This window comes from Engystomops pustulosus, chromosome 9 (assembly GCF_040894005.1).
Source record: "Engystomops pustulosus chromosome 9, aEngPut4.maternal, whole genome shotgun sequence".
In the NCBI taxonomy this organism is placed as follows: Eukaryota; Metazoa; Chordata; class Amphibia; order Anura; family Leptodactylidae; genus Engystomops; species Engystomops pustulosus.
In genome coordinates, this window is record NC_092419.1 from 62473696 (window position 1) to 62485761 (window position 12066).

At 45.2% G+C, this 12066-nt stretch overlaps 20 pseudogenes; all 20 read left to right on the plus strand.

The window, feature by feature from the left end:
* Positions 1-5: 5 nt before the first annotated feature.
* On the plus strand, positions 6-124 carry LOC140078986 (5S ribosomal RNA; annotated as a pseudogene).
* A 69-nt stretch (positions 125-193) lies between these two features.
* Positions 194-312, plus strand: LOC140095864 (5S ribosomal RNA; annotated as a pseudogene).
* Positions 313-1516: 1204 nt separating this feature from the next.
* Positions 1517-1635, plus strand: LOC140078566 (5S ribosomal RNA; annotated as a pseudogene).
* Positions 1636-2083: 448 nt separating this feature from the next.
* On the plus strand, positions 2084-2202 carry LOC140093268 (5S ribosomal RNA; annotated as a pseudogene).
* A 637-nt stretch (positions 2203-2839) lies between these two features.
* LOC140078564 (5S ribosomal RNA) lies at positions 2840-2958 on the plus strand (annotated as a pseudogene).
* A 448-nt stretch (positions 2959-3406) lies between these two features.
* LOC140094668 (5S ribosomal RNA) lies at positions 3407-3525 on the plus strand (annotated as a pseudogene).
* A 70-nt stretch (positions 3526-3595) lies between these two features.
* On the plus strand, positions 3596-3714 carry LOC140095531 (5S ribosomal RNA; annotated as a pseudogene).
* A 1958-nt stretch (positions 3715-5672) lies between these two features.
* Positions 5673-5791, plus strand: LOC140078565 (5S ribosomal RNA; annotated as a pseudogene).
* Positions 5792-6239: 448 nt separating this feature from the next.
* LOC140093269 (5S ribosomal RNA) lies at positions 6240-6358 on the plus strand (annotated as a pseudogene).
* A 70-nt stretch (positions 6359-6428) lies between these two features.
* LOC140095532 (5S ribosomal RNA) lies at positions 6429-6547 on the plus strand (annotated as a pseudogene).
* Positions 6548-7939: 1392 nt separating this feature from the next.
* LOC140078567 (5S ribosomal RNA) lies at positions 7940-8058 on the plus strand (annotated as a pseudogene).
* A 448-nt stretch (positions 8059-8506) lies between these two features.
* LOC140093271 (5S ribosomal RNA) lies at positions 8507-8625 on the plus strand (annotated as a pseudogene).
* Positions 8626-8695: 70 nt separating this feature from the next.
* On the plus strand, positions 8696-8814 carry LOC140095534 (5S ribosomal RNA; annotated as a pseudogene).
* A 448-nt stretch (positions 8815-9262) lies between these two features.
* Positions 9263-9381, plus strand: LOC140088785 (5S ribosomal RNA; annotated as a pseudogene).
* A 637-nt stretch (positions 9382-10018) lies between these two features.
* LOC140082572 (5S ribosomal RNA) lies at positions 10019-10137 on the plus strand (annotated as a pseudogene).
* A 70-nt stretch (positions 10138-10207) lies between these two features.
* LOC140078987 (5S ribosomal RNA) lies at positions 10208-10326 on the plus strand (annotated as a pseudogene).
* A 447-nt stretch (positions 10327-10773) lies between these two features.
* On the plus strand, positions 10774-10892 carry LOC140097795 (5S ribosomal RNA; annotated as a pseudogene).
* A 259-nt stretch (positions 10893-11151) lies between these two features.
* Positions 11152-11270, plus strand: LOC140088786 (5S ribosomal RNA; annotated as a pseudogene).
* Positions 11271-11529: 259 nt separating this feature from the next.
* Positions 11530-11648, plus strand: LOC140078988 (5S ribosomal RNA; annotated as a pseudogene).
* Positions 11649-11906: 258 nt separating this feature from the next.
* On the plus strand, positions 11907-12025 carry LOC140092412 (5S ribosomal RNA; annotated as a pseudogene).
* The last annotated feature ends 41 nt before the right edge of the window (positions 12026-12066 follow it).

Sequence of the window (12066 nt, forward strand, 5' to 3'; positions counted from 1 at the left end):
CTGCTGTCAACGGCCATTCTAAGCTGAATGTGCCTGCTCTCGTCAGATCGCAGCAGCAATGCAGCTTAAGGCTTGGCAAGTACCAGCATGGGAGACTGGCTGGGAATCCCAAGTTCTGTTGACCTTTTTGAACCTGAAAATGTGTTAGTTTCTCTATGAGATAGTAAAAGAAGGTTCAAATTGAACAGCTGCTGTCAACGGCCATTCTAAGCTGAATGTGCGTGCTCTTGTCAGATCGCAGCAGCGATGCAGCTTAAGGCTTGGCAAGTACCAGCATGGGAGACTGGCTGGGAATCCCAAGTTCCGTTGACCTTTTTGAACCTGAAAATTGTGTTCGTTTCTGTTTGAGATAGTAAAAGAAGGTTCAAATTGAAAAGCTGCTGTCAACGGCAATTCTAAGCTGAATGTGCGTGCTCTTCTCAGATCGCAGCAGCGATGCAGCTTAAGGCTTGGCAAGTACCAGCATGGGAGACTGTCTGGGAATCCCAAGTTCCGTTGACCGTTTTTGAACCTTAAAATTGTGTTAGTTTCTGTATGAGATAGTAAAAGAAGGTTCAAATTGAAAAGCTGCTGTCAACGGCAATTCTAAGCTGAATGTGCGTGCTCTTCTCAGATCGCAGCAGCGATGCAGCTTAAGGCTTGGCAAGTACCAGCATGGGAGACTGGCTGGGAATCCCAAGTTCTGGTGACCTTTTTGAACCTGAAAATTGTGTTAGTTTCTCTATGAGATAGTAGAAGAAGGTTCAAATTGAACAACTGCTGTCAACGGCCATTCTAAGCTGAATGTGTGTGCTCTTTTCAGATCGCAGCAGCGATGCAGCTTAAGGCTTGGCAAGTACCAGCATGGGAGACTGGCTGGGAATCCCAAGTTCCGTTGACCTTTTTGAACCTGAAAATGTGTTAGTTTCTATATAAGATAGTAGAAGAAGGTTCAAATTGAACAACTGCTGTCAATGGCCATTCTAAGCTGAATGTGCCTGCTCTCGCCAGATCGCAGCAGCAATGCAGCTTAAGGCTTGGCAAGTACCAGCATGGGAGACTGGCTGGGAATCCCAAGTTCTGGTGACCTTTTTGAACCTGAAAATTGTGTTAGTTTCTATATAAGATAGTAGAAGAAGGTTCAAATTGAACAACTGCTGTCAATGGCCATTCTAAGCTGAATGTGCCTGCTCTTGCCAGATCGCAGCAGCAATGCAGCTTAAGGCTTGGCAAGTACCAGCATGGGAGACTGGCTGGGAATCCCAAGTTCCGTTGCCCTTTTTGAACCTGAAAATTGTGTTAGTTTCTCTATGAGATAGTAAAAGAAGGTTCAAATTGAACAGCTGCTGTCAACGGCCATTCTAAGCTGAATGTGCGTGCTCTTGTCAGATCGCGGCAGCGATGCAGCTTAAGGCTTGGCAAGTACCAGCATGGGAGACTGGCTTGGAATCCCAAGTTCTGGTGACCTTTTTGAACCTGAAAATTGTGTTATTTTCTATATGAGATAGTAGAAGAAGGTTCAAATTGAACAACTGCTGTCAATGGCCATTCTAAGCTGAATGTGCCTGCTCCCGTCAGATCGCAGCAGCAATGCAGCTTAAGGCTTGGCAAGTACCAGCATGGGAGACTGGCTGGGAATCCCAAGTTCTGTTGACCTTTTTGAACCTGAAAATTGTGTTAGTTTCTCTATGAGATAGTAAAAGAAGGTTCAAATTGAACAGCTGCTGTCAACGGCCATTCTAAGCTGAATGTGCGTGCTCTTGTCAGATCGCAGCAGCGATGCAGCTTAAGGCTTGGCAAGTACCAGCATGGGAGACTGGCTGGGAATCCCAAGTTCCGTTGCCCTTTTTGAACCTGAAAATTGTGTTAGTTTCTCTATGAGATAGTAAAAGAACTTTCAAATTGAACAGCTGCTGTCAACGGCCATTCTAAGCTGAATGTGCGTGCTCTTGTCAGATCGCAGCAGCGATGCAGCTTAAGGCTTGGCAAGTACCAGCATGGGAGACTGGCTTGGAATCCCAAGTTCTGGTGTCCTTTTTGAACCTGAAAATTGTGTTAGTTTCTATATGAGATAGTAGAAGAAGGTTCAAATTGAACAACTGCTGTCAATGGCCATTCTAAGCTGAATGTGACTGCTCTCGTCAGATCGCAGCAGCAATGCAGCTTAAGGCTTGGCAAGTACCAGCATGGGAGACTGGCTGGGAATCCCAAGTTCCGTTGACCTTTTTGAACCTGAAAATTGTGTTAGTTTCTCTATGAGATAGTAAAAGAAGGTTCAAATTGAAAAGCTGCTGTCAACGGCCATTCTAAGCTGAATGTGCGTGCTCTTCTCAGATCGCAGCAGCGATGCAGCTTAAGGCTTGGCAAGTACCAGCATGGGAGACTGGCTGGGAATCCCAAGTTCTGGTGACCTTTTTGAACCTGAAAATTGTGTTAGTTTCTCTATGAGATAGTAGAAGAAGGTTCAAATTGAACAACTGCTGTCAACGGCCATTCTAAGCTGAATGTGTGTGCTCTTTTCAGATCGCAGCAGCGATGCAGCTTAAGGCTTGGCAAGTACCAGCATGGGAGACTGGCTGGGAATCCCAAGTTCCGTTGCCCTTTTTGAACCTGAAAATTGTGTTAGTTTCTCTATGAGATAGTAAAAGAAGGTTCAAATTGAACAGCTGCTGTCAACGGCCATTCTAAGCTGAATGTGCGTGCTCTTGTCAGATCGTGGCAGCGATGCAGCTTAAGGCTTGGCAAGTACCAGCATGGGAGACTGGCTTGGAATCCCAAGTTCTGGTGACCTTTTTGAACCTGAAAATTGTGTTATTTTCTATATGAGATAGTAGAAGAAGGTTCAAATTGAACAACTGCTGTCAATGGCCATTCTAAGCTGAATGTGCCTGCTCCCGTCAGATCGCAGCAGCAATGCAGCTTAAGGCTTGGCAAGTACCAGCATGGGAGACTGGCTGGGAATCCCAAGTTCTGTTGACCTTTTTGAACCTGAAAATTGTGTTAGTTTCTCTATGAGATAGTAAAAGAAGGTTCAAATTGAACAGCTGCTGTCAACGGCCATTCTAAGCTGAATGTGCGTGCTCTTGCCAGATCGCAGCAGCGATGCAGCTTAAGGCTTGGCAAGTACCAGCATGGGAGACTGGCTGGGAATCCCAAGTTCCGTTGCCCTTTTTGAACCTGAAAATTGTGTTAGTTTCTCTATGAGATAGTAAAAGAACTTTCAAATTGAACAGCTGCTGTCAACGGCCATTCTAAGCTGAATGTGCGTGCTCTTGTCAGATCGCAGCAGCGATGCAGCTTAAGGCTTGGCAAGTACCAGCATGGGAGACTGGCTTGGAATCCCAAGTTCTGGTGTCCTTTTTGAACCTGAAAATTGTGTTAGTTTCTATATGAGATAGTAGAAGAAGGTTCAAATTGAACAACTGCTGTCAATGGCCATTCTAAGCTGAATGTGACTGCTCTCGTCAGATCGCAGCAGCAATGCAGCTTAAGGCTTGGCAAGTACCAGCATGGGAGACTGGATGGGAATCCCAAGTTCCGTTGACCTTTTTGAACCTGAAAATTGTGTTAGTTTCTCTATGAGATAGCAAAAGAAGGTTCACATTGAACAGCTGCTGTCAACGGCCATTCTAAGCTGAATGTGCCTGCTCTCGTCAGATCGAAGCAGCAATGCAGCTTAAGGCTTGGCAAGTACCAGCATGGGAGACTGGCTGGGAATCCCAAGTTCTGTTGACCTTTATGAACCTGAAAATTGTGTTAGTTTCTCTATGAGATAGTAAAAGAAGGTTCAAATTGAACAGCTGCTGTCAACGGCCATTCTAAGCTGAATGTGCGTGCTCTTGTCAGATCGCAGCAGCGATGCAGCTTAAGGCTTGGCAAGTTCCAGCATGGGAGACTGGCTGGGAATCCCAAGTTCTGTTGACCTTTATGAACCTGAAAATTGTGTTAGTTTCTCTATGAGATAGTAAAAGAAGGTTCAAATTGAACAGCTGCTGTCAACGGCCATTCTAAGCTGAATGTGCGTGCTCTTGTCAGATCGCAGCAGCGATGCAGCTTAAGGCTTGGCAAGTTCCAGCATGGGAGACTGGCTGGGAATCCCAAGTTCTGTTGACCTTTTTGAACTTGAAAATTGTTTTAGTTTCTCTATGAGATAGTAAAAGAAGGTTCAATTTGAAATGCTGCTGTCAACGGCCATTCTAAGCTGAATGTGCCTGCTCTTGTCAGATCGCAGCAGCAATGCAGCTTAAGGCTTGGCAAGTACCAGCATGGGAGACTGGCTGGGAATCCCAAGTTCTGGTGACCTTTTTGAACCTGAAAATTGTGTTAGTTTCTCTATGAGATAGTAGAAGAAGGTTCAAATTGAACAACTGCTGTCAACGGCCATTCTAAGCTGAATGTGTGTGCTCTTTTCAGATCGCAGCAGCGATGCAGCTTAAGGCTTGGCAAGTACCAGCATGGGAGACTGGCTGGGAATCCCAAGTTCCGTTGACCTTTTTGAACCTGAAAATGTGTTAGTTTCTATATAAGATAGTAGAAGAAGGTTCAAATTGAACAACTGCTGTCAATGGCCATTCTAAGCTGAATGTGCCTGCTCTCGCCAGATCGCAGCAGCAATGCAGCTTAAGGCTTGGCATGTACCAGCATGGGAGACTGGCTGGGAATCCCAAGTTCTGGTGACCTTTTTGAACCTGAAAATTGTGTTAGTTTCTATATAAGATAGTAGAAGAAGGTTCAAATTGAACAACTGCTGTCAATGGCCATTCTAAGCTGAATGTGCCTGTTCTTGCCAGATCGCAGCAGCAATGCAGCTTAAGGCTTGGCAAGTACCAGCATGGGAGACTGGCTGGGAATCCCAAGTTCCGTTGCCCTTTTTGAACCTGAAAATTGTGTTAGTTTCTCTATGAGATAGTAAAAGAAGGTTCAAATTGAACAGCTGCTGTCAACGGCCATTCTAAGCTGAATGTGCGTGCTCTTGTCAGATCGCGGCAGCGATGCAGCTTAAGGCTTGGCAAGTACCAGCATGGGAGACTGGCTTGGAATCCCAAGTTCCGTTGACCTTTTTGAACCTGAAAATGTGTTAGTTTCTATATAAGATAGTAGAAGAAGGTTCAAATTGAACAACTGCTGTCAATGGCCATTCTAAGCTGAATGTGCCTGCTCTCGCCAGATCGCAGCAGCAATGCAGCTTAAGGCTTGGCATGTACCAGCATGGGAGACTGGCTGGGAATCCCAAGTTCTGGTGACCTTTTTGAACCTGAAAATTGTGTTAGTTTCTATATAAGATAGTAGAAGAAGGTTCAAATTGAACAACTGCTGTCAATGGCCATTCTAAGCTGAATGTGCCTGCTCTTGCCAGATCGCAGCAGCAATGCAGCTTAAGGCTTGGCAAGTACCAGCATGGGAGACTGGCTGGGAATCCCAAGTTCCGTTGCCCTTTTTGAACCTGAAAATTGTGTTAGTTTCTCTATGAGATAGTAAAAGAAGGTTCAAATTGAACAGCTGCTGTCAACGGCCATTCTAAGCTGAATGTGCGTGCTCTTGTCAGATCGCGGCAGCGATGCAGCTTAAGGCTTGGCAAGTACCAGCATGGGAGACTGGCTTGGAATCCCAAGTTCTGGTGACCTTTTTGAACCTGAAAATTGTGTTATTTTCTATATGAGATAGTAGAAGAAGGTTCAAATTGAACAACTGCTGTCAATGGCCATTCTAAGCTGAATGTGCCTGCTCCCGTCAGATCGCAGCAGCAATGCAGCTTAAGGCTTGGCAAGTACCAGCATGGGAGACTGGCTGGGAATCCCAAGTTCTGTTGACCTTTTTGAACCTGAAAATTGTGTTAGTTTCTCTATGAGATAGTAAAAGAAGGTTCAAATTGAACAGCTGCTGTCAACGGCCATTCTAAGCTGAATGTGCGTGCTCTTGTCAGATCGCAGCAGCGATGCAGCTTAAGGCTTGGCAAGTACCAGCATGGGAGACTGGCTGGGAATCCCAAGTTCCGTTGCCCTTTTTGAACCTGAAAATTGTGTTAGTTTCTCTATGAGATAGTAAAAGAACTTTCAAATTGAACAGCTGCTGTCAACGGCCATTCTAAGCTGAATGTGCGTGCTCTTGTCAGATAGCAGCAGCGATGCAGCTTAAGGCTTGGCAAGTACCAGCATGGGAGACTGGCTTGGAATCCCAAGTTCTGGTGTCCTTTTTGAACCTGAAAATTGTGTTAGTTTCTATATGAGATAGTAGAAGAAGGTTCAAATTGAACAACTGTTGTCAATGGCCATTCTAAGCTGAATGTGACTGCTCTCGTCAGATCGCAGCAGCAATGCAGCTTAAGGCTTGGCAAGTACCAGCATGGGAGACTGGCTGGGAATCCCAAGTTCCGTTGACCTTTTTGAACCTGAAAATTGTGTTAGTTTCTCTATGAGATAGCAAAAGAAGGTTCACATTGAACAGCTGCTGTCAACGGCCATTCTAAGCTGAATGTGCCTGCTCTCGTCAGATCGAAGCAGCAATGCAGCTTAAGGCTTGGCAAGTACCAGCATGGGAGACTGGCTGGGAATCCCAAGTTCTGTTGACCTTTATGAACCTGAAAATTGTGTTAGTTTCTCTATGAGATAGTAAAAGAAGGTTCAAATTGAACAGCTGCTGTCAACGGCCATTCTAAGCTGAATGTGCGTGCTCTTGTCAGATCGCAGCAGCGATGCAGCTTAAGGCTTGGCAAGTTCCAGCATGGGAGACTGGCTGGGAATCCCAAGTTCTGTTGACCTTTATGAACCTGAAAATTGTGTTAGTTTCTCTATGAGATAGTAAAAGAAGGTTCAAATTGAACAGCTGCTGTCAACGGCCATTCTAAGCTGAATGTGCGTGCTCTTGTCAGATCGCAGCAGCGATGCAGCTTAAGGCTTGGCAAGTTCCAGCATGGGAGACTGGCTGGGAATCCCAAGTTCTGTTGACCTTTTTGAACTTGAAAATTGTTTTAGTTTCTCTATGAGATAGTAAAAGAAGGTTCAATTTGAAATGCTGCTGTCAACGGCCATTCTAAGCTGAATGTGCCTGCTCTTGTCAGATCGCAGCAGCAATGCAGCTTAAGGCTTGGCAAGTACCAGCATGGGAGACTGGCTGGGAATCCCAAGTTCTGGTGACCTTTTTGAACCTGAAAATTGTGTTAGTTTCTCTATGAGATAGTAGAAGAAGGTTCAAATTGAACAACTGCTGTCAACGGCCATTCTAAGCTGAATGTGTGTGCTCTTTTCAGATCGCAGCAGCGATGCAGCTTAAGGCTTGGCAAGTACCAGCATGGGAGACTGGCTGGGAATCCCAAGTTCCGTTGACCTTTTTGAACCTGAAAATGTGTTAGTTTCTATATAAGATAGTAGAAGAAGGTTCAAATTGAACAACTGCTGTCAATGGCCATTCTAAGCTGAATGTGCCTGCTCTCGCCAGATCGCAGCAGCAATGCAGCTTAAGGCTTGGCAAGTACCAGCATGGGAGACTGGCTGGGAATCCCAAGTTCTGGTGACCTTTTTGAACCTGAAAATTGTGTTAGTTTCTATATAAGATAGTAGAAGAAGGTTCAAATTGAACAACTGCTGTCAATGGCCATTCTAAGCTGAATGTGCCTGCTCTTGCCAGATCGCAGCAGCAATGCAGCTTAAGGCTTGGCAAGTACCAGCATGGGAGACTGGCTGGGAATCCCAAGTTCCGTTGCCCTTTTTGAACCTGAAAATTGTGTTAGTTTCTCTATGAGATAGTAAAAGAAGGTTCAAATTGAACAGCTGCTGTCAACGGCCATTCTAAGCTGAATGTGCGTGCTCTTGTCAGATCGCGGCAGCGATGCAGCTTAAGGCTTGGCAAGTACCAGCATGGGAGACTGGCTTGGAATCCCAAGTTCTGGTGACCTTTTTGAACCTGAAAATTGTGTTATTTTCTATATGAGATAGTAGAAGAAGGTTCAAATTGAACAACTGCTGTCAATGGCCATTCTAAGCTGAATGTGCCTGCTCCCGTCAGATCGCAGCAGCAATGCAGCTTAAGGCTTGGCAAGTACCAGCATGGGAGACTGGCTGGGAATCCCAAGTTCTGTTGACCTTTTTGAACCTGAAAATTGTGTTAGTTTCTCTATGAGATAGTAAAAGAAGGTTCAAATTGAACAGCTGCTGTCAACGGCCATTCTAAGCTGAATGTGCGTGCTCTTGTCAGATCGCAGCAGCGATGCAGCTTAAGGCTTGGCAAGTACCAGCATGGGAGACTGGCTGGGAATCCCAAGTTCCGTTGCCCTTTTTGAACCTGAAAATTGTGTTAGTTTCTCTATGAGATAGTAAAAGAACTTTCAAATTGAACAGCTGCTGTCAACGGCCATTCTAAGCTGAATGTGCGTGCTCTTGTCAGATCGCAGCAGCGATGCAGCTTAAGGCTTGGCAAGTACCAGCATGGGAGACTGGCTTGGAATCCCAAGTTCTGGTGTCCTTTTTGAACCTGAAAATTGTGTTAGTTTCTATATGAGATAGTAGAAGAAGGTTCAAATTGAACAACTGCTGTCAATGGCCATTCTAAGCTGAATGTGACTGCTCTCGTCAGATCGCAGCAGCAATGCAGCTTAAGGCTTGGCAAGTACCAGCATGGGAGACTGGCTGGGAATCCCAAGTTCCGTTGACCTTTTTGAACCTGAAAATTGTGTTAGTTTCTCTATGAGATAGCAAAAGAAGGTTCACATTGAACAGCTGCTGTCAACGGCCATTCTAAGCTGAATGTGCCTGCTCTCGTCAGATCGAAGCAGCAATGCAGCTTAAGGCTTGGCAAGTACCAGCATGGGAGACTGGCTGGGAATCCCAAGTTCTGTTGACCTTTATGAACCTGAAAATTGTGTTAGTTTCTCTATGAGATAGTAAAAGAAGGTTCAAATTGAACAGCTGCTGTCAACAGCCATTCTAAGCTGAATGTGCGTGCTCTTGTCAGATCGCAGCAGCGATGCAGCTTAAGGCTTGGCAAGTTCCAGCATGGGAGACTGGCTTGGAATCCCAAGTTCTGTTGACCTTTATGAACCTGAAAATTGTGTTAGTTTCTCTATGAGATAGTAAAAGAAGGTTCAAATTGAACAGCTGCTGTCAACGGCCATTCTAAGCTGAATGTGCGTGCTCTTGTCAGATCGCAGCAGCGATGCAGCTTAAGGCTTGGCAAGTTCCAGCATGGGAGACTGGCTGGGAATCCCAAGTTCTGTTGACCTTTTTGAACTTGAAAATTGTTTTAGTTTCTCTATGAGATAGTAAAAGAAGGTTCAATTTGAAATGCTGCTGTCAACGGCCATTCTAAGCTGAATGTGCCTGCTCTTGTCAGATCGCAGCAGCAATGCAGCTTAAGGCTTGGCAAGTACCAGCATGGGAGACTGGCTGGGAATCCCAAGTTCCGTTGACCTTTTTGAACCTGAAAATTGTGTTAGTTTCTCTATGAGATAGTAAAAGAAGGTTCAAATTGAACAGCTGCTGTCAACGGCCATTCTAAGCTGAATGTGCGTGCTCTTGTCAGATCGCAGCAGCGATGCAGCTTAAGGCTTGGCAAGTACCAGCATGGGAGACTGGCTGGGAATCCCAAGTTCTGGTGACTTTTTTGAACCTGAAAACTGTGTTAGTTTCTCTATGAGATAGTAGAAGAAGGTTCAAATTGAACAACTGCTGTCAACGGCCATTCTAAGCTGAATGTGTGTGCTCTTGTCAGATCGCAGAAGCGATGCAGCTTAAGGCTTGGCAAGTACCAGCATGGGAGACTGGCTGGGAATCCCAAGTTCTGTTGACCTTTTTGAACCTGAAAATTGTGTTAGTTTCTCTATGAGATAGTAAAAGAAGGTTCAAATTGAACAGCTTCTGTCAACGGCCATTCTAAGCTGAATGTGCATGCTCTTGTCAGATCGCAGCAGCGATGCAGCTTAAGGCTTGGCAAGTACCAGCATGGGAGACTGGCTTGGAATCCCAAGTTCTGGTGACCTTTTTGAACCTGAAAATTGTGTTAGTTTCTATATGAGTTAGTAGAAGAAGGTTCAAATTGAACAACTGCTGTCAATGGCCATTCTAAGCTGAATGTGCCTGCTCTCGTCAGATCGCAGCAGCAATGCAGCTTAAGGCTTGGCAAGTACCAGCATGGGAGACTGGCTGGGAATCCCAAGTTCCGTTGACCTTTTTGAACCTGAAAATTGTGTTAGTTTCTCTATGAGATAGTAAAAGAAGGTTCAAATTGAACAGCTGCTGTCAACGGCCATTCTAAGCTGAATGTGCCTGCTCTCGTCAGATCGCAGCAGCAATGCAGCTTAAGGCTTGGCAAGTACCAGCATGGGAGACTGGCTGGGAATCCCAAGTTCTGTTGACCTTTTTGAACCTGAAAATGTGTTAGTTTCTCTATGAGATAGTAAAAGAAGGTTCAAATTGAACAGCTGCTGTCAACGGCCATTCTAAGCTGAATGTGCGTGCTCTTGTCAGATCGCAGCAGCGATGCAGCTTAAGGCTTGGCAAGTACCAGCATGGGAGACTGGCTTGGAATCCCAAGTTCTGGTGACCTTTTTGAACCTGAAAATTGTGTTAGTTTCTCTATTAAATAGCAAAAGAAGGTTCAAATTGAACAGCTGCTGTCAACGGCCATTCTAAGCTGAATGTGCCTGCTCTCGTCAGATTGCAGCAGCAATGCAGCTTAAGGCTTGGCAAGTACCAGCATGGGAGACTGGCTTGGAATTCCAAGTTCTGGTGACCTTTTTGAACCTGAAAATTGTGTTAGTTTCTATATAAGATAGAAGAAGAAGGTTCAAATTGAACAACTGCTGTCAATGGCCATTCTAAGCTGAATGTGCCTGCTCTCGCCAGATCGCAGCAGCAATGCAGCTTAAGGCTTGGCAAGTACCAGCATGGGAGACTGGCTGGGAATCCCAAGTTCCGTTGCCTTTTTTGAACCTGAAAATTGTGTTAGTTTCTCTATGAGATAGTAAAAGAAGGTTCAAATTGAACAGCTGCTGTCAACGGCCATTCTAAGCTGAATGTGCGTGCTCTTGTCAGATCGCAGCAGCGATGCAGCTTAAGGCTTGGCAAGTTCCAGCATGGGAGACTGGCTGGGAATCCCAAGTTCTGTTGACGTTTTTGAACTTGAAAATTGTTTTGGTTTCTCTATGAGATAGTAAAAGAAGGTTCAATTTGAAATGCTGCTGTCAACGGCCATTCTAAGCTGAATGTGCCTGCTCTTGTCAGATCGCAGCAGCAATGCAGCTTAAGGCTTGGCAAGTACCAGCATGGGAGACTGGCTGGGAATCCCAAGTTCCGTTGACCTTTTTGAACCTGAAAATTGTGTTAGTTTCTCTATGAGATAGTAAAAGAAGGTTCAAATTGAACAGCTGCTCTCAACTGCCATTCTAAGCTGAATGTGCGTGCTCTTGTCAGATCGCAGCAGCGATGCAGCTTAAGGCTTGGCAAGTACCAGCATGGGAGACTGGCTGGGAATCCCAAGTTCTGGTGACTTTTTTGAACCTGAAAATTGTGTTAGTTTCTCTATGAGATAGTAAAAGAAGGTTCAAATTGAACAGCTGCTGTCAACGGCCATTCTAAGCTGAATGTGCCTGCTCTCGTCAGATCGCAGCAGCAATGCAGCTTAAGGCTTGGCAAGTACCAGCATGGGAGACTGGCTGGGAATCCCAAGTTCTGTTGACCTTTTTGAACCTGAAAATGTGTTAGTTTCTCTATGAGATAGTAAAAGAAGGTTCAAATTGAACAGCTGCTGTCATCGGCCATTCTAAGCTGAATGTGCGTGCTCTTGTCAGATCGCAGCAGCGATGCAGCTTAAGGCTTGGCAAGTACCAGCATGGGAGACTGGCTTGGAATCCCAAGTTCTGGTGACCTTTTTGAACCTGAAAATTGTGTTAGTTTCTCTATGAGATAGCAAAAGAAGGTTCAAATTGAACAGCTGCTGTCAATGGCCATTCTAAGCTGAATGTGCCTGCTCTCGCCAGATCGCAGCAGCAATGCAGCTTAAGGCTTGGCAAGTACCAGCATGGGAGACTGGCTGGGAATCCCAAGTTCCGTTGACCTTTTTGAACCTGAAAATTGTGTTAGTTTCTCTATGAGATAG